A 19,197-nucleotide genomic window follows, 5' to 3' on the forward strand; every position below is an offset into this window, starting at 1 on the left:
AGGCAAGCAAGCAGTTATCAAATAATAACATGTCTCTGCAGTGTCATGTGCAAAAGCAGCAAAAGAGGCAAGATGGCGTTTCTAGCATCTAACACGCTTATGCTAACATAGCAATGTATGTATCTAAAACGCTGCCTCCACTACACCCCCCCTTGGTCGGACCACGAATTATTAGGGATACATGAAAGGAATGCAGAGTTCAAGTTCGACAGAGCGGAACCAAGTGCATGTATTGGAAATCCAAATAAAGGGGTGTGAAAGTTCGAAGAAAAAAACTTTAAAAAACCCAAAATGAATGGGAAAAAAGAAAATGGTAAGTCATTACATCTTGCAAAGGCTCAACGAGCACAGATGTTGGAACACACAAAAGACAAAAAAATGTGTGGTTTGTGCAAGGAAGGTTGGACAACATCCAAGTTAATTCATCAATGTGTAAGCACAGTACATAGCAACAGCTTCCAAGAGGAAGTCATTGGAACGATTTGCAAAAGTGTCCGTCATCCATTCTAATAGTGTAAACGAACATACATGTTCCTCGACAATTGGGGCCTCTAGCACAATCAGAGGACAACTGGCGTGTTCTTCAAGATAACTTCTTGCCAAGAAGTCATACGCTGCCGTTCCGATGTCCCAATTCCCTAGGACTCCATGTGCCGCTCCACAGGCCATAATCCTGACACCAGAACAGTCCAACTCATGAGCCACTAATGGACACATCAGTCGATCATAATCCGGGGCAGGAGACACCGAGCCCATTCGAAAGGACAATCTAGGCAATGAAACACAGGTTGCACGCATGTAAAGTAGGAAAACCGGAAGGACAATCCATAGGCTATGCTCAGGGTTGCCAGTGGTAATGTTCCATAATATTCAAGCGTCCGGTTACGAAGATGGAGCAGCCGGGACAGGCTGTCACGTGACACAAATTGTGCAGCCATTGCGCAGTAACCAGACCAACAACAGCACACCAGCCGTGAGGGTGAGAATCAACGGGAGCTCGCCAAAGACGCTGGAAAAAATAGAATGAAAAAATGCCGGTATCACACCAAAAATAGTTTGGAAGGAGGTCACGAGGCTGGAGCCCACAACTTTGAAAAAATTTACCAAGCCAGTTGTTGACGAGGCATTGAATATAGTTTGAATCAGGGCACCGAAATGCAGTGGGAGATCAGTATTTAAAAGCGCATGCACCTCTGGGCGGGTGTTTGCTACGGGAAGGACAAACATTTCAGGGGACGAAGTCAGAGCGACTTCTTTTTGAGACAATAGAGCCCTTATTCTGCTCATCTTGTTGAACTCTGCTTTCAAGGTTGGAATGGAAGGCCAGATGGATACATCCAGCCACCCATGCGGGGGTGGGAAAAGGACATTTTTACAGCAGACTACTCTCTGTGATACAGTCACAATGTAGGAAATTCCCACTAGCATCCCACAGCAAGCCTCGTTATTTAAAAGCAACGTGAAAGAGGGTGTAATAGCTGGCACTGGAATCCCTTTCAGGACGCATGCTAAATTAGGTGCTTGCACATTGCACGCGCCATGCAATTGGATGTGCTTACAGACTACAGAGTGATCAGGTGTGGAAGTGCATTCCTCACCCTTCAAATAAACGTCTTTACCCTCTCTAATGCACCTGTATGTAAATAGAAGTGACCAAACTTCATGCAGGAAAGCAGTACCCAACGGCTCATATCTGTCTAGGGCATAATATTTCATGCACGAACTGAATTTAAACAAAGGAAATGGCAATGCGATTAACCCGTGGATAAGCCACACAGCTGAGTTCAATTCAGCCACAGAGAAAGGCAAAGGTTCTAACTTTTCGATATGCAGTAATGAATATGTTGCATTTTTCATGGACATAAATTGTTGTTTCGCGGTGAGATTAAAGGGAAGGAATAAAGATGAAGTATTCATGTAGTCCCAGGTGACTTTCCCAGCCTTTAACTGCATGATAGAACATAATTGATTTTGCCCATGATACAAAACAGACATATCATCCTGCACAATATCAACAACAGATGAAACAATATTATCTAATGTGTAAATACTGGAAGAAAGGGTGTTAATGCTATTATCGATAACAGCCAGAACTTTTTCCAAATTGGCCTGGTCAATGGCTCTCAATCTGGAAGCCGCTTCAATTTGAGATAATTTCCAAACTTCGTTATAAATAGCATACACCCACCGTTTGGATCTGCCACCTAGAGGACCCTTAACAAAATCATTCAAATCTATTTTGTCATTTAATTTAGATAAATGAAGTTTAACAGATGCCAAGGTGGAATGTTGCAGCCAAGATTGGCATAACTTCCCCACAGAGTAGGTAGTAACAGAATGGGAAGATTCAAAGCGGGGGTCAACGCGAACCTGCGTATACCCAGGTTGCAGACCCAGAAAACGATGTTGACAGAAATCTGAGCTTGTCTGCCAAGTCAACCATCCTTCAGAATGTAATTTGGAAATATTGAAGGATGTATTAGTAATGTATGACTGCAACACATCAATGGACAGATCTGTATGATTATCCCAATTTGGATAAGCACCCAGATTCGGAGTAGAAGGAGAATTCAGTTTTTTAGAAGTATCCAATCCAAAGCAGGTGGTCTGAAAAATAGTCGAATTCAAAAATAATATATGATTTGGGATGAGGCAGGCACGATGCAAAGCTTCAGTTCCTTGTACCTGCCATGGTCTAGAACACCAAACAGATTTAAGATCAATAGTAGCTTTCCATAGATCATAACCCTTGATAGCCAAATCATCCATAAATGATTTGGAATACAATAATTTAGTGTGTGTCAGTCTAACCTTTGATGAAGCTTCTGCTGCCACTTTAAAATAAAAGGCGGCAGGGTTAGAAACACTGAAATCAGTAAAATAAGCAAATTTGTTCACCAATGTGTTGGAGCTGCCTTGCATTGGCGTCGGACAATGTTTCCATTGTGTATAATTTACAAAATTTCGAAACGAATTGGCTTTATGTAGGAAATGATTGCCATAATGTTGATAGCAAAACAGTTCCCCATAATTAGCAGTGTCTAAATACAAATCTTCAGCATCAAATGCAGCATAATATTTCAAATCAGAAAACAGTGCCTCTATGGCCTGAACTTCCCAATCATCAGAGCGGATGTTTTTTTTCACAACATCACCCATAGAAACACGAAGCACATTCGGAACATTAATAACCTCAGTGGGTCCATGAATTTGAAATTTAACAGCATCCCACACAATCCCATCTAACACAGGCCAGGCAGTAATATTCACAAAAGTCTGGTCTCTCTTCATGATGTGTGATGAGGAGTGGGGGGACAAAGTTCCATCAATTAGTCTAATTGTCGATCTTTCTTTTAGGTAGTGTCCATTAACAAGACGAAAAAATACCACTACAAATCCAATGGACATAAAAAAATACATATGAGCACCAGCCAAATGTAAGTCCAAGGGGGAATCAAAAAATGTCTTTTAAACCAAACAGCAAAAATAGAAAATTTTGATGGAGTTCTGGAAGACATAGAGTTAGTATCAAACGACAAACGTGACTGGGTAACTGCGGTTGATTGTAAAACAGGCAATGACACTTCTGTGGGATAAGCATACTCAGTATCTTCAGGCGGACCACCAGCCGGTGGTGGCAACAAAGGATCAGCAACTGTATGCATCTCAATAGCAATATCAGGCATGGTGGTAGAAGCTGGAGCCAAAACAGAATTTCTCAGCATCGCAGGGCAAGAAACCGCTGGAGTCATACTAAGAAGAATCGGCCACTCGCTGTAGTTTGACATTGTCAATGAAGATGTACCTGTTATCCTTGCGACCAGGAAGTGGAGGTAAAATGACTGTTCTTGTACCCTGCACGCCAAGCACTGGAACCGGGGCACGATAAGAGGGGCCAAACTCCTTCTTGTTCTCCACCTTCTCACGGACCAGGTCTCCAACTCGAGGTAGCCAGCCGACTACTGGAATCTGAAGCGCAGCATCAGATGTGGAGGGCAAGTGTTCTTTTGCGAGACTGTCTCTGGTTTCTTGTAATACAGCACAGTGATCATCTACGTCAAAGGGTGAGGCTGACGCCGCCATGTCTAGACCATCAAAGTCCAGGACAAACATTTTTATGCCAAAGAGCATCATGTATGCAGTCCGGCCACCCAGAGACCTTCTAGGGAGATTATTAAGTGCACGTTGAACGTTATAGAGATGGGCAAATCAGTTCCGGCCAGTGCCTAAAACCCCGGCTGTCAAAGATTGCTTTAAGTCACAGTTCATTCGCTCCACTACACTATTACCCTCAGGTCGGTATGGAGACGAAAATTTGACTTGGACCCCCAAGGATTTCATGGCTTCTTTGTACGGCTTAGAGGCGAACGCAGGGCCTTGATCAGAATGAAAGATACCACATGCAAAAATTCCCACAAAGACACGCAAATCCCTTATGACAGTATGAGCATCAGCACTCCTTTGAGGCCATACCCAAAGAAAACGTGTGCACGAATCCACTGCAACTAAGATGTACTTATACGCAGTATCGGAGGAGAAAGGACCGCAGTGATCTAAATAAATACACCCAAGTGGTTTGTTAGATATGTACAACTGAGTTTGTGGTGGGCGTGCAGCAGTCGAAGGTTTAATCTGCTGACAAATGTCACAATCAAGGACATAAGTGCGTGTTTGTTTATACAACCCGCGCCACCCGTAACGTTGTTGTAACTGAGTAACAGTAGCTGACACGCCGACATGGGCAGAGGCCATACCCTCGTGAGCCGCTGTTATCAAGGAAGGTCTGCAGTCCGCGTTGGGAATCAATCTGTCTCCAACGTCGTTAATTCTCACATATGGGACTTTATCAGGACTTAAATGATAAGAGTACCGAGAAGGGAAACCTCTCGGGTAATTACTTCCCTTCTCTGTAGCAGCAATAGCTGCCAAGATGTCATCATCGATCTTACTTTTGGATCTTGCAACCGCTGCTACTAGATATGTCGCCACTGCTGTTTTCGCTGCCTCGTCAGCCAAGCTGTTGCCGACAGCGTGGACACCAACTCGCTGGTGACTAATAGTGTGAATTACATTCAGGAGAGGCAGATGTTGTTTAAGTTCTGCCACTCGAACCCGAAGCATTTTATGCTTAATTGTGCTACCCTTGGAATCACGATATTCATTCTGAGACCAAAAGAATAGATTGTCATTAAAAGACTGAACACAGTAAAACAAGTCACTCACTATAAGAGTAGTAACCCGAGGATCAGCAAACTCCAGTGCAAGCACCAGAGCACGGAGCTCTGCCAATTGTGCGGTACAATCTCCCAATGACTGCGTATGCACGACATCAGACATGAATTCTCCATTCACGAAAGTACCCGCCACAATTGCACAGGCTGCTGAATAGGCATGCTTCGATTCCATCGCCGGTTGCGCCGAACCGTCAGTGTAAATGACACAATGGTAATTTTCAAGCAGGCGCAAAGACAGAGGAGCTGGATGAACGAATTCATACTGCAAGTACTCCTGAGTCTGTAATGAGGCATCAAAGATATAGGTGACATCTGGCGATGTCAAAGAAGTGACCCATTGTATCCAACGTGGATGCAAAGCTTTAGAATTAGGTACTCTGGCCTTTGTCACTGCCTCTAGAGCAGGATACGGAGTGACCACCAACATGCGTTTTCCTTGCGATAGCGCTCGTTCTTTAAGAATTGCCATCTGCACTGCAGTCAAAACTTTTTCGACTGTGGAAAAGCGCAGTTCAGCCGAAGTGTACAGGTGTGATTTGTAGGCAATGGGGACGCTGTCGCCCTCATTGAACGTTAAGTACGTGAAACCCACTGCGCCTGGCACAATTCTTATTACAAGGTTAGTGTGGTTATCACGTGTCAGTAAGTATTTCGAAGCAAGAAGATCAGCTTGCAAAGATTGCAAAATAGCTGAATGCTTTGGCAGTCAGCTCGCTTTGGAAAAAGTAGGTTGCACCAAGGCATATAACGGCTTAATACGCTGGGCATAATCGGGAATGTACGTACGACGAAATTCAGAAAGCCCAGCAAAGACTAATTTTTTCAGTGTTGTAGGAGCACGCAAACATGCGCACTTCTCCAGAAAGTGAGGGGCTAACCCTCGACCCTCATTGTTGAGCTCGTAGCCCAAAAATAACACTGTATATTCTGCAATGTGAGACTTCGCAAAGTTGAATTTGTAACCGAAGTCTGCAAACATAACAATAATGCGATCAACGCGACACACATGCGGCCACAACTCGTCGTCTGTGAGATAGATATCATCAACATACGAGTACGCATCAGGGTCAATGCTCTCTAACAGAGAGACTACACGTGCGGCAAAGACGCCAGGGCTGTTTTTATAGCCCATGGCTAACCTCTTTAACTGTTTTTGTTTGCCGCCAGAGGTAAACGCTGTCCACTGACTACTAATAGAGGACAGGTTATGGCCGTATAAGCCATTGGATATGTCAAGTGTGGTTTTAAACCTTTTTCTCACGAGACCATCAACGAGGGCAGAACTGTGGGTATTCTGTACAGCACACGTCCGACAATGAGAGTTCAAATGCCGGTAATCCAAAACTAGGCGGTACGACCCATCAGGCTTCGTTACAGTGAATAAAGGATTATTCATTGGTGACACACGTTTCAATAACACCCTGATATTCCAATTGCTCAAGGATTTCCGCAACGTGAGATCTAGCTTCGCGGCGCATGGGATATTGGGGCTGCGGCTGGGGCATGGACCGTAAAGGAATCTCATGGCTTGGAGACAATTTATCCCACCCAACCTGAGTACGGTACAACGCAGGAGCAAGCACCTGAGCCCACTCTTCGGCAAACCTTTCAGCGTGTTCCTTTGGCACTGTGTGCGCAAAGGACGGGAGGATTACCTCCTCCCCTCTAGGAGCATCCAAAATGAAAGCCGGGGGCCAGTCCGCCTCCGCTAAGAGAATATCATAGGAAGAGGTCAGATTATCCCAAAAAATCCCTTGTATTGTACGTTGTATGTCACCTTCAATTAAAAGGACTATGTCAAATAGCCTATCAGGAGGAGCCACTCTAGTGTCAGCAGTTTCTACAGTAATGAACGTGTCAGTTGCTGTCGCCTCCAGATATGGACGCAGTGCTTGCCGCACTACTGTAACCTCCGCTGCGCTGTCGAGCAGCGTTAGTGCCCATGTCAGGTTCCGAAGCTGCGTTCTCACTATCTGTGGCATACCTTGCTGTTAGTGCAGCAACTTTCTTCTTCTGAAACGGGGGACGTCGACGTGCAAACTCGTCCTGCTTGCACTTACCGTCAGGCTGACTGTGCTGCTCACGTCCTTGTTGGGCACCCCGACCTTTGCCACGTTCTTCGCCACCGGACTGTGAGACCGATGTTTCCTGTGGAGAACGTTGTTCAGTAACCTGAAATCTATCAGGTGACCTAATGTTAGTGCGATCGCGCAAATCGTATGTGCGTTCACCACTCGCCTGTACCGGAGAGGCAGGACGAGACCCCTGTTTCTGTTGCTGCTTTCCCTGTTTCTTTGTTCGCCAATTTTGTTTAGGAAAAGTTGGACGATCGTCTTTAACAGACGAACTCACCTTAGTCTGCTGTATTAAGTCTGGAATGACAATAGTTGGCTCAATCCCTAAACTACTGCGGCCAATAGTTCTATATGCTTCCGCAATAATTTTAGGCAACTCTCGGGGCTTGTCGAGCTCATCGACGCCGGCTAAGCCATTAGCCACTTGAAATTGTACCGCATCTCCGTTGAGATTACCAAGGACGAGAGTGGCAACTACGTCGAACACACCGACAAGCCACATTCCCAACTCGACTGCCGCCTCCGGACCGTGTTTATCTTGAACACGTTTGATGACGGAGGGAAGCATGGCCATAGATGGGGTGCCGAAGCACGTCGAGTAGACTGCTGCAAAAACCTTACCCAAGTTGTCACAATCGGACACCTCTGGGGCTAAGTCCTTCTGCAAACTAATGGTGAGGATCCTGTGTTTTTCCATAGGAGTAGAGTGCGGAAATACTGCTTCCAGCTGGTCAAATTTCTCAGCAAGCCAATAAGGCAAATCGTCCTTATTCTGGGGGCATTTGCCCATTACCGAATTAACCATGACGGGACTAATAACAACCCCGGCCTGGCCAGCTGGCTGTCCCGCAACAGCAGGTGCCCCCACCTGCACGTTGCGCGATACGTATTGCGCTAAAGCCCTATACACAGTAATTAGGGCTGTATGGAGGACATGCAACTCATACACCGCAACATTCAAATACCGAGGATGAGGCGTAAATCCGGCCAACACCGGCCAAGAGGCCCCTGGAATTGACAAAGGGCCCATTCGAACGGGTGTAACGGCATGGGGAAGGGTGCCATTAAGCCAAATACGATGCTGCCAAGCAGAAATAGGAATTTCTTGCGTCCTATATGGCGTATAGTTCTCTGGGAGCCACGTGGGAGTATAGGAGTGAAACGTATCATCATCCGCATTTACTGCCGGCATAGTCACCCAAGAGTAAAACAACTCGTAAGGGTATGACGCATCGGCACTCACCACAAAAATAACGGCCATCCCATCGTCCGGCACCCCAAACTGCGTCAAATGACGCCACAGAGGCGTTTGTCTATGCGCTGCAATGTCGACCGCCATAAGGACACAGAGAAGAACAACAATGGATATTACTGTAGCACAAGGGTTCAGAAATAGAATAAAAAAACTTTTTAAATAACAAGCTTGAGGGGACCTATCCTACAAACAGGTAGGTCAAAACCATCACTCCCGCTATCCGGAAACAAGAGTGAGGGTGTCGTGGACTAATATAAGCACTACTAAGGCGTTTCAAACCAGAAGACCAAACGTTAGGTGCGCCATGTTGCAGGGATTCTGCTCATTCACAGAACTATGCGCAGGAAAGCAGGACCTCAGTGAATTGTGGTGTACCAAAAACTCACCTCAGTACCCAGAACCCCAATCCGACTAGCATCAGTGTCCCATTCGTTATCCGTATTCTCTCGGAGGTCCCAATGTATAGACAACCCAGAACAAGCGACTTAGAGTACTCTCAGGAATGGTGGGAATCAGAAATACCTGTTCGTTATTATTCTCATATCAGTCCACAACAAGAGTAATCAGAGACACAGTAAAGTTTAAAATGTTTATTTTATAAACTACGTGTCCTAAGATGCAGTACTTTGGCTAACATAAGCAGACAAATTATTAAAATTAAAACCATCAGCATTGTTACAATACCATAGAAAATGAAGGGAGAAATCATATTACAAATGACCGTGGAATACAACCACCCTCCCTTCACTAGTAAGCTAGTATTATTATACTAATAGAAGGTCTCTAGGCTTGAATGGGGAACCCCATACCGTAAAGATCAGCTTTGGTGAATCACATCACAGGATCAGCTTTGCTCTGCGCCTGGAAAAGTTCTTCTCCAGAATGTGTGTGTAATGCATGCAAACTGCAATATTAAAGGCTCTCGACTTTCAGGTATTTGCAGCTGTGTGCGTGTTATGGCTAGAGAGTGGGCCGATCAACCTGAACTCAAAAACATACATTGGCTCAGACTGTTTCTGCACACAATGTTCAGACCAAGGTCGCAGTGCACGTCTAAGGATGTGAACAACAGACAGTTCTCATGTGAAGAAAAGGCAAGCAAGCAGTTATCAAATAATAACATGTCTCTGCAGTGTCGTGTGCAAAAGCAGCAAAAGAGGCAAGATGGCGTTTCTAACATCTAACGCGCTTATGCTAACATAGCAATGTATGTATCTAAAACGCTGCCTCCACTACAGTATCCACATAGAAAGAGACTTGGTTTACTCCCAGGCGATTTCACTCATTATTCCTTTAGATTGGCCAACATGCGTTCATGGTTCCTCCTGGTCGGCCAGCGCAACGAATGCTTCCTCTGCTCTTTCCCCCTTGATCAGCACAGCACGCTGCACTTTATGCATTCTTCTGCATGGCACGTCAACTTTAAGCATGGACGCATTTGCACTATAAGCTGCATGCTTCAAACAGACGCACATCTTGACAGTTGTGTGTTTCTCTGTTTAATAGGCATGTTTCTGCTTAAGCAGGTTAGGCTTCCTTTCTTTTTCACAGACGGCGATTGTGAGTCACGTGGGGGGATCTCCCAATGCGGTTGTTAGACTTGGCATCCTTGGTGTGGTTTACCCTAATTCTTTGCCTCAACCTCCAGTATTTTTTATCTTGTGCTGGATTTTGTTTTTGCAGTCTTAGATGCTTTGGGAACTTTGCCTCTGCTGATCAGTGTTCCCTGTATAAATTGCTATTGCAATTGGTTATCCCTGATTGGTATATTTAATTTACTGGTCAGTCTCTAGTACAGTGCACTATGTGAGCCCAGAGCATGTAAATCAAATGCTACTAGTGGGCCTGCAGCACTGACTGTGCCACCCACAGGAGTAGCCCTGAAAAGGTATCTCAGACCTGCCACTGCAGTGTCTGTGTGCAGTTTGAACCTGCCATGTCGACCTGGCAAGTGCACCCACTTGCCAGGCCCTTACCTTCCCTTTTCTTACATGTGGGATCACCCCTCAGGTAGGCCCAAGGTACCTCCATGGGCAGGGTGCAGTGTATGTCAACGGTAGGCCATGTACTGGTGTGTTTTACATGTCCTTATAGTGAAATACTGCCAATCTAATTTTTCACTAAAAAAAAGGCCATCTGTCACATAGACTAAAATTGGAGTTGCTTTATAACATCTTAAAAGCATAACTTTCCATTGGGACAAGGTATAGAAATGGAGTTTAAGTTCTCTGAACTCAGATTTTAATAACATCTTTTAGTTAGGATGGTTTTTAAATTATGTGTTTGAAAATGCTATTTTTAGAAAGTAGCGCAAACACAAAAAAAAGATGGACAGAGCGCTGAAACTTTTCAGACACTCACCCCAGTCACAGATCTGAGTTGAATCCATCATCATTCTTTAACTCACTTCGGCAACCCAGTGTTGGCACTTTTAGAAAGTAGGCACTTTCTTGTTTAACCATTCTGTGTGCCTTTGCTGGTTTGTGCATTGACTGTCTGGTTTTGGAGTGACAGGGGCTAGGGATGTGAATTTACTGTAGACAGCCACCAGGGAGAGGGTGTTGAGGTGTGTCCTGCCTTTCCTGGGAGACGCATTGCTTGGCTGAATAGACCTTGGCTGCCTTTAGGCCTTTAGAGTGGTGGGAAGAGTTTTCCTTGCACCTGAATAGGCTATGTCACCTTTGCACAATGCTGTCTCCACCTCATGCGGCCCTGCTGCACCAGAGAGGACAGAACTGTTTAGACTGGGCTCAGAGACCCTTGTCACAAAGACAAAATGGAGTTCAATTAGAGATCCTTAAACCCCAGAGAATTAGATCACTTCTGGATTCAGGAGGAACCTTTGCCTAGAAGAAGAGCTGGAGAGCTGTGAGGAGAAGTACTGCCCATTTGCTGTTTGCTTTGCTGGGTGGTTCTTTCCGACGCTTACACCAACGCCGTCACCACCAGCGCCTGCATCCCATTATCGCGGAGCCAATAACCGACAAGGGTCAGTTCACGAGTCTTCGACTTTGCATCGCTTGACTGGAAGAGAAGCCTCACCACTGACTCAACTGACTTCTCATGTCCTGGACTCGACGCATCGCCCCCTCATGAACATGATGCCTAGCCTCCCCCATGGCAACCAGGGAATGGGCCTCAAAGTCGGCACCGATGCCTCACCTCCATGACACCATGCATCATCCAAAGACTTCGTTCTAAGGTACTGCTGCTTGGGGGTCCATGTGACTCTGTGCCCGACGCCACGCATCTCACATTTTGCCTGTCACAATGTCATAATAAACCCAGGTGGAGCTATTTGTTTTCTGCAAGTTCTATTTTTGAGATAATTGTTTTAAAGTCGTATTTTAGTACATGTAGGTTGGAATTTTGTCGTTTTGGTCTTGTTTAGATAAAGTTAATTTATTTTTCTAAACAGGTGTGGTGTCTTTTTCTGGTGTTTTCACTGTGTTACTGTGAGTGTGGGTACAAATACCTTACACATTGCCTTTGGGTTAAGCCAGTCTGCTCATGCCAAGCTACCAAGGAGGTGAGCAGGCATTATCTAAAGTGTGTATCCCCCTTACTCTGACTAGAAGCAAGGATCACTACTTGGACAAAGGCGCATACCTCTGCCAACTATAGACCACCAGTTCTAACAGTGCTCTTATGTTTAGGCCTGAGAGACCAGTCACCGGAAGCCCAAAAGATGGATAGAAATGTTACTCAAAAGATTTAGACTGAGGGTGCTCCGTGCCTCGCTTGCTTGTGAGTATAAACTGCTTCTGGAGAACTGATATTGTACGTCGTTTCAGAGCTGTAACTATTAATACACATGATCCCTTGTTTCTCCCAAATATAGTGTGGAGTTATTGGAACATTTGTGTTCTGTTATGAAATCACACCCCACCATGTAAGATGCATTGTGTAGTTCACCGTAAAGGGCTTTGTAGTAATTTTACGATAATGCAGATGGTGTTCGGCTCCTCTGGACTTAAGGCAGCAATCTGCTCTTGCCTTGTTCTTGACACTGAATCTGGAAGACAAGACCTTTTTCACACTGAACCCCCACTCCATAGTGTGCCCTCCACTGCGACTAGAATCTGTACACAGTAGTGATACCATACCATACCATACCAAGCAATTTAAAAAGCGCTCGGCTACCACCAACGGCAGTGTCCCGGCGCTAAGTGGTCAGAAAGGGAGGGAAGGGACACACTAGAAGTTGCCTTTTACTTGATAGCAGACTACAGTAACTTTTCACATTTTTTACATCATTCCACTAGATTGTACTTCTGGTTCCCTTAGGTGTTACCATATATAATGGCCCATACTGGCTATAATATTTGGTATCCCCTATGTTTCTTGGGTTAGAACTCACCAGGAATACATTTGACATGGTCTTATGTTGGATGGGTGAGCACAGTATTTCTATGCTAAATAGCACCCTTCCTTTTGCTTTCCAACATCGTTTACTATGGGGATACCAAATTGTAACATTTCATAAAATAATGATGAGTCCTTGGGTTGCTGTATCCAGATATAGGTTTATTCTCATTAAACAGGAATCAATGTACAGGATACAAGCAGCAATGTAAATCAGTAAAGGCCCCAGTTAAGATTCAGTTAAAGTCCAATTAAAACCCCACCAGGAGCAGCTGCCCTGCTGCTCAGCCTCAGATCTAACTGGCAGTAGAATCAAACATACACAAAAGGAACTCTTGGGTGACATCACAGATAGAGGCTGAGGGGCTTAGAACAAACACAGAAGAAGGACAGAGAAGAAGGAAAAGCAGGATGTAACACATCTCCCATCTTGACAGAAGTAAGAGACAGATGTGAAATAGAACATACAACAGAGATGAAAGTAACACAACTTCACCTTTAAAAGAAATTAGAGACATAGAACAAACAGCACATAAAAGAAAACCCTCTTCCCCAAGTAAGTGAAAGAGGATAGAGATCAAATGGAAACATTTCCAAAATATTCATAAATATAAAGACATTTTCAAATATAATGCCATTTAGATGAAATAATCACCATGGCGCAATGGATTAGCATTTTCCAATATAACACCATTTAGATGAAATGATCACCATTCCCCTCCCTTGGGAAAAATCCAATCAAGTTTCAAAACTTCTTAAAATATAGGAGAACACTGCTCCCAAAACCTCCTCATCAATTGAAAATGAACACCTCTAAAACATTAGAGCACATACGTGGTTCATATATAAACAAAAAAACACTAAGACTTCTCACATGAAAGCGAGCAAGAATTTAACTGAGCACACTATGGCTCTTTACCTTTAAACTTAAAAATTGAAGCCCTAAGACTTCTCACCTGAAAGCGAGCATGAATATAACTGAGCACACCATGGCTCTTTACCTTTAAACTTGAAAAAATGAAGCCCTAAGACTTCTCACATGAAAGCGAGCAAGAATTTAACTGAGCACACTATGGCTCTTTACCTTTAAACTTGAAAGCTTGGAACGCCTCAAAAAAATGAGCACCGAATGTGGCTCCGACAATACATATCCAAACACTGGCGCAAACAATCTCCAGCTTTACCTTTTTAAAATGGAGCACCTCAAAAATGAGCACCGATGTGGCTCCGCACACAATTACATTAAATTAAATAAAATATCTCAAAACGCATCACCAATACATATCCAAACACTGGAGCAACCAATCTCCAATCTCCATAACCATGAAAACAAATGAGCACCTCAACGAAGGTTGAGCACCATTGTGGCTCCAAAAGTACGCAATAATAAAATTCTTCAACCCCATCACACAAAAGTATAAGTAACAGCGCAAACATCACACTGCATAACTTAACAATATGCATAATGAAATACACAACTTTTTAAAACATAACAAACTAAAATAATAAAGGTAGTCACCGTAGTCTGAATTTTGGAGAGAGCTACCCCTCTGATACGTGGCACCAGGAAGACAAAAGTAAAGTCATACTTTAAGAAGTCATAATGATATGCACAACTTTGTTCGCTTTGGTGAAAGTAAAATGAATTCCTCCAATGTCGGGAGAAGGGCAGACACTCTTTGAGTAAATGTGGGCGAAAATATCATGTTGCTATGGTACCAGACAACAATACTACAAAAAGTGAAAAGAAGATGGCTGCTACGCAAGTTCACGCTGCGTGACCTTGCGCGATGACGAGTCCTTGCGGTGCAGTCACGTAATTGCATTCCAGGAAGAATAAAGACGTCATGGAGGAGCTCGAGCAGGACAACTTTCAAAACGCTGGAACCACTCAAAAAATGCATCTTCTCTCCGGATGTAACAACCGTCACTAGATGAGGTAAGAGCATCGTTTATTCAATATACAGTAAGCGATGCTCTTTTGTTGTTATTTTAAATGTTGCAAAATCCGCCCAAAGTGTGCTGAGAAAGTTCAGCTAAAATGAGGAGCTCACCTGCTCCCTTCAGTGGTACGCAGCGAAAAGCAGATCAACCAACAGTTCTCAAAACCAGACAAAGCTTCCTTTCATGCCGTCTGCGAACACTTAATAAAAAATTAGCAATCTCGTTCCCAGATAAGTAAAAGTTTGTAGAATTTGAAGAGTTGGTAGATTAAAGTACTTTAAGTAGAGTGCACAGAGTTCAGGTAATCACATACCCTTTCAAACATGTTGCAGTAAGATTCAAAGCTGATACAGTGAAATCACCTCATTTTCAAAGATGTGAGTAAGGCGGAGAGTCTCAAAGTCAAGGTGCAAATTCCATGTAAAAGTAGATTTTAAAAGCAGGTGACATCTAACGTTTAGGCATACTTTAACATGTCCCAATTTCAACTTACTTCAGGCTGTCAGTTGTTGTAGACACCGGTGGGGCAATCAAGGGGTTGAACATGCAGTTCATTTAATTTCTTGTAGTTTCTCGTGTAAAATTCCTTGATCACGCGTGGTTTCTTTCGTCAAATCGTCGCCAGTGTAACATTTCATAAAATAAAGATGAGTCCTTGGGTTGCTGTATCCAGATATAGGATTATTCTCATTAAACAGGAATCAATGTACAGGATACAAGCAGGAATGTAAATCAGTAAAGGCCCCAGTTAAGATCCAGTTAAAGTCCAATTAAAACCCCACCAGGAGCAGCTGCCCTGCTGCTCAGCCTCAGATATAACTGGCAGTAGAATCAAACATACACAAAAGGAACTCTTGGGTGACATCACAGATAGAGGCTGAGGGGCTTAGAACAAACACAGAAGAAGGACAGAGAAGAAGGAAAAGCAGGATGTAACACAAATATTATGGCTCACGTATTGCTGTAATATCTCGCATCACCTAAGTTTCATAAGTTACCCTTTAGCCACAAACCTGATGAAGTTGCCTTTTATTTGATAGCAGACTACAGTATCTTTTCAGATTTTTACATCATTTCACAAGATTTTACATCCGGTTCCCTTAGGGGATACCATATATAATGGCCTTTACCAGTTATAATATCTGGTATCCCCTGTGTTTCTGGGGTTAGAACTTACCAGTATTCAATTTGACATAGCCTTATGTTGGATGGATGAGCACAGTATTTCTATGACAAATAGCACCCATCCTTTTGCTTTCCCACTTCGTTTACGTTGGGGATACCAAATATTATGGCTCACGCATTGCCGTAATATATTGTATCCCCTACGTTTCATGGGTTAACCTTGAGCCTTGACCACTTAAAGTTGTCTTTTATTTGATATCAGGCTACAGTATCTTTTCAGATTTTTTACATCATTCCACAAGATTTTACATCAGGTTCCCTTAGGGGACACCATATATAATGGCATATACCGGCTATAATATCTGGTATCCTCTGTGTTTCTAGGGTTAGAACTTACCAGTATTCAATTTGACATGGTCTTATGTTGGATGGATGAGCACAGTATTTCTAAGGTGTGAGAAGTTGGCCTGGCATATGCTGGTCACTAGTTGTAGTGGCCACCTTGCACCAGTCCAATTCGACTCTTATGGTAGATAGGTTTAAGACAACCTTTTAAAGAAAGCTATCCTAGTGGTAGCTGTGGAGAGCAGCCTTCAGGCTACGTCTCAGAGGAATGTAAAGCAGCTTGTTTTACCTTATAATGTTATGTTATATGCACTTGTAGCGCGCACAGATACTCCGAGGAGTGTCCCAGCGCGAACCCAACAAGGATAACACAGCCAAAGAAAGGGGACTAAAACAGGAGGGTCTTCAAATGCTTTTTAAAAATAACAGGATCTTTAATGCCCCTCAGAGTCAATGGCAGCGCGTTCCAAGCCTGAGCCGCCAGCCGTGAGAAAGAGCAGCCGCCCAGTCTTACACGCTTGAAGCGAGGAATCTCTGCCAAGAGTTGAGAGGACGAGCGCAGCTGTCGTACCGGGACATAAAAGGACAGCCTATTCTGTAGATAAGTAGGGCCCAAACCATACAAGGCTTTATGGGCGATGGATACAATTTTGAATTTTATACGGTCCTTTACAGGAAGCCAATGCAACAGTCGCAAGTGTGCACGCACACTACATCTGCTTGAAAGGCCCAGCAGAAGACGGGCGGCCGCGTTTTGGATCACCTGCAGTTTATCCAACAAGTAACCTGGAATGCCAGCATACAATGCATTGGCATAGTCAAGGCGTGAGAGGATTAGCGCACGAACCACAGTTTCCTTAGCCGCTCTGGGCAGAAAAGGCAAAAACTTCCTAAGAGACCTGAGGATACTAAAACAGGAGCCTGTTAACTTCTTCACCTGTGAGGAAAAAATCAGGATCTCACTAAACCAAATCCCAAGGTTCTTAACAGAGTCACCCTTAAAACAAGGGAGTGGAGACCCAGGAGGCCATAATTTCCTTCTAAAGTCATCCGGGAAGGAGCCGTACAAGAGGATCTCCGATTTCTCCTCAGTACATTTAAGCTGAGCTTGGGTGAGCCAGCGAAAAACTGAGGAGAGGCACTGTTGCGCAGGGAGGACAGAGATCTCGTCATGACCCCAGGAAAGCAGCAGTTGAGTGTCATCTGCATAGGCCATCACCTTAGCCCCCAAGGTTTCGGCCAGATAAATAAGCGAAGTAACATAAATGTTAAAAAGAAGGGGACTAAGGGATGACCCCTGAGGGACGCCAGTAGCCACTATCTGTGGTGCCGAAGCACACGGTGGAAGCCATACCAGCTGAGACCGGCCCTCCAAAAAGGACCTGACCCAGCCCCATACCGACCCAGAGATTCCAATCTCGAGGAGGCGATTGAGTAGTAAGGCATGGGGCACCGTATCGAAAGCTGCCGAGAGGTCCAACATAAACAGCGCAGCCCTCCCCCCGGCATCAAGGCACTCTCTAATTGCCTCCGATACCTCCAATAAGGCAGACTCCGTACTGAAAGACGTCCGAAACCCTGATTGTGCCGGATGGAGCAGGCCAGAGGCCTCCACATAATCCGTGAGCTGATTGGTGACCACCTTTTCGCAAACCTTGGCGAGGCTAGGAAGCAAAGAAATAGGGCGGTAGTTACCTGGGGAAAGAGGGTCCAAAGATGGTTTCTTGAGAAGAGGCAGAATTTTAGCTTGCTTCCAAGAGGATGGAACGCAAGCCTCCCGCAATGACATATTTATAATCTGATTGACCTCAGGATTAACACAGTCCGCAACTGCAGCCAAAAGCCTGGCCACACAGGCATCTGTGGGCGAGCCCGATTTTAGGGCCGTCACAATTTTAAGAGAGGTAGGGAGATCAACCACTGAAAAAGAAGAGAAATTGTGGGAAGATTCAAGTGGCCGAGAGACAGAGATGTCTCGGACGGATGTATGAGAATTAGTGGGAAAGGTGGATTGAATATCCAAAATTTTGTCCTGAAAGAACTTGGCCAGTATATTACACCAGTCCTCTGTAGCAAGAACAGGACGCACCAGAGCTATCGGAGACATAAAGCTTTTTACTATTGAGAAGATTTCTTTAGAGTTGTTATTCGCCTGGTCCATCCGCCTGGTGAAGTATTGACTTTTAGCCACCGCAATCGCTGCGTAGTAGCTCTTTTGTTTAGATCTCAGCGTGAGCTTCGCCAAGGGGCAGTAGCCACTAGAGCGCCAGGCCCTCTCCAACACTTTGCAGTCATGTTTCAGAATTTTCAGCTCCGGCAGGTACCACGGTTTAGAGGGCGATTCCCTGGAAAGCTTGGGTGGGCGGGGCGCCGAAAGAGAGGACACTGCATCAGCAATCCACCTTGTGAACTCAACCACACTCCCTGTAAGATCTTGTTGACAGGGTGGTCTAGAGGCAGCCAAGGCCATCTTGAATTGCAATGGATCAATTTTAGTAAATATCGGGGGCGGAGAGAGCACAAAGACTGGACTGGCCGACTAATGTCCCAGGAGAAGTGTTGGACAGGCCACATGAAGGGCTCGCTCCCTCCCCGCATGACACGGCCGAAGCCCCGGACTCCTAGGTGTTACCCACAAGAGCAACCCGCACCCCGTCTCCCGACGGAACTCCTGCCCCCGGACATCCATGTATCATGGGGCCGAACCCCTCCCGGCTCCCCCGGCCGGATCAGCCGCCATCTTGGACACTGCGCCACGAGGCCGCGTGGCCTCAGCTCGACCCTAACCCTGGGCCTGGCCCGGCCCCGACAGCCCGGCACCACCATCCACCCAGGAGGTGAACGGACCACTTGG

Source organism: Triturus cristatus, chromosome 1_1 (genome assembly GCF_964204655.1).
Source record: "Triturus cristatus chromosome 1_1, aTriCri1.1, whole genome shotgun sequence".
NCBI lineage: Eukaryota > Metazoa > Chordata > Amphibia > Caudata > Salamandridae > Triturus > Triturus cristatus.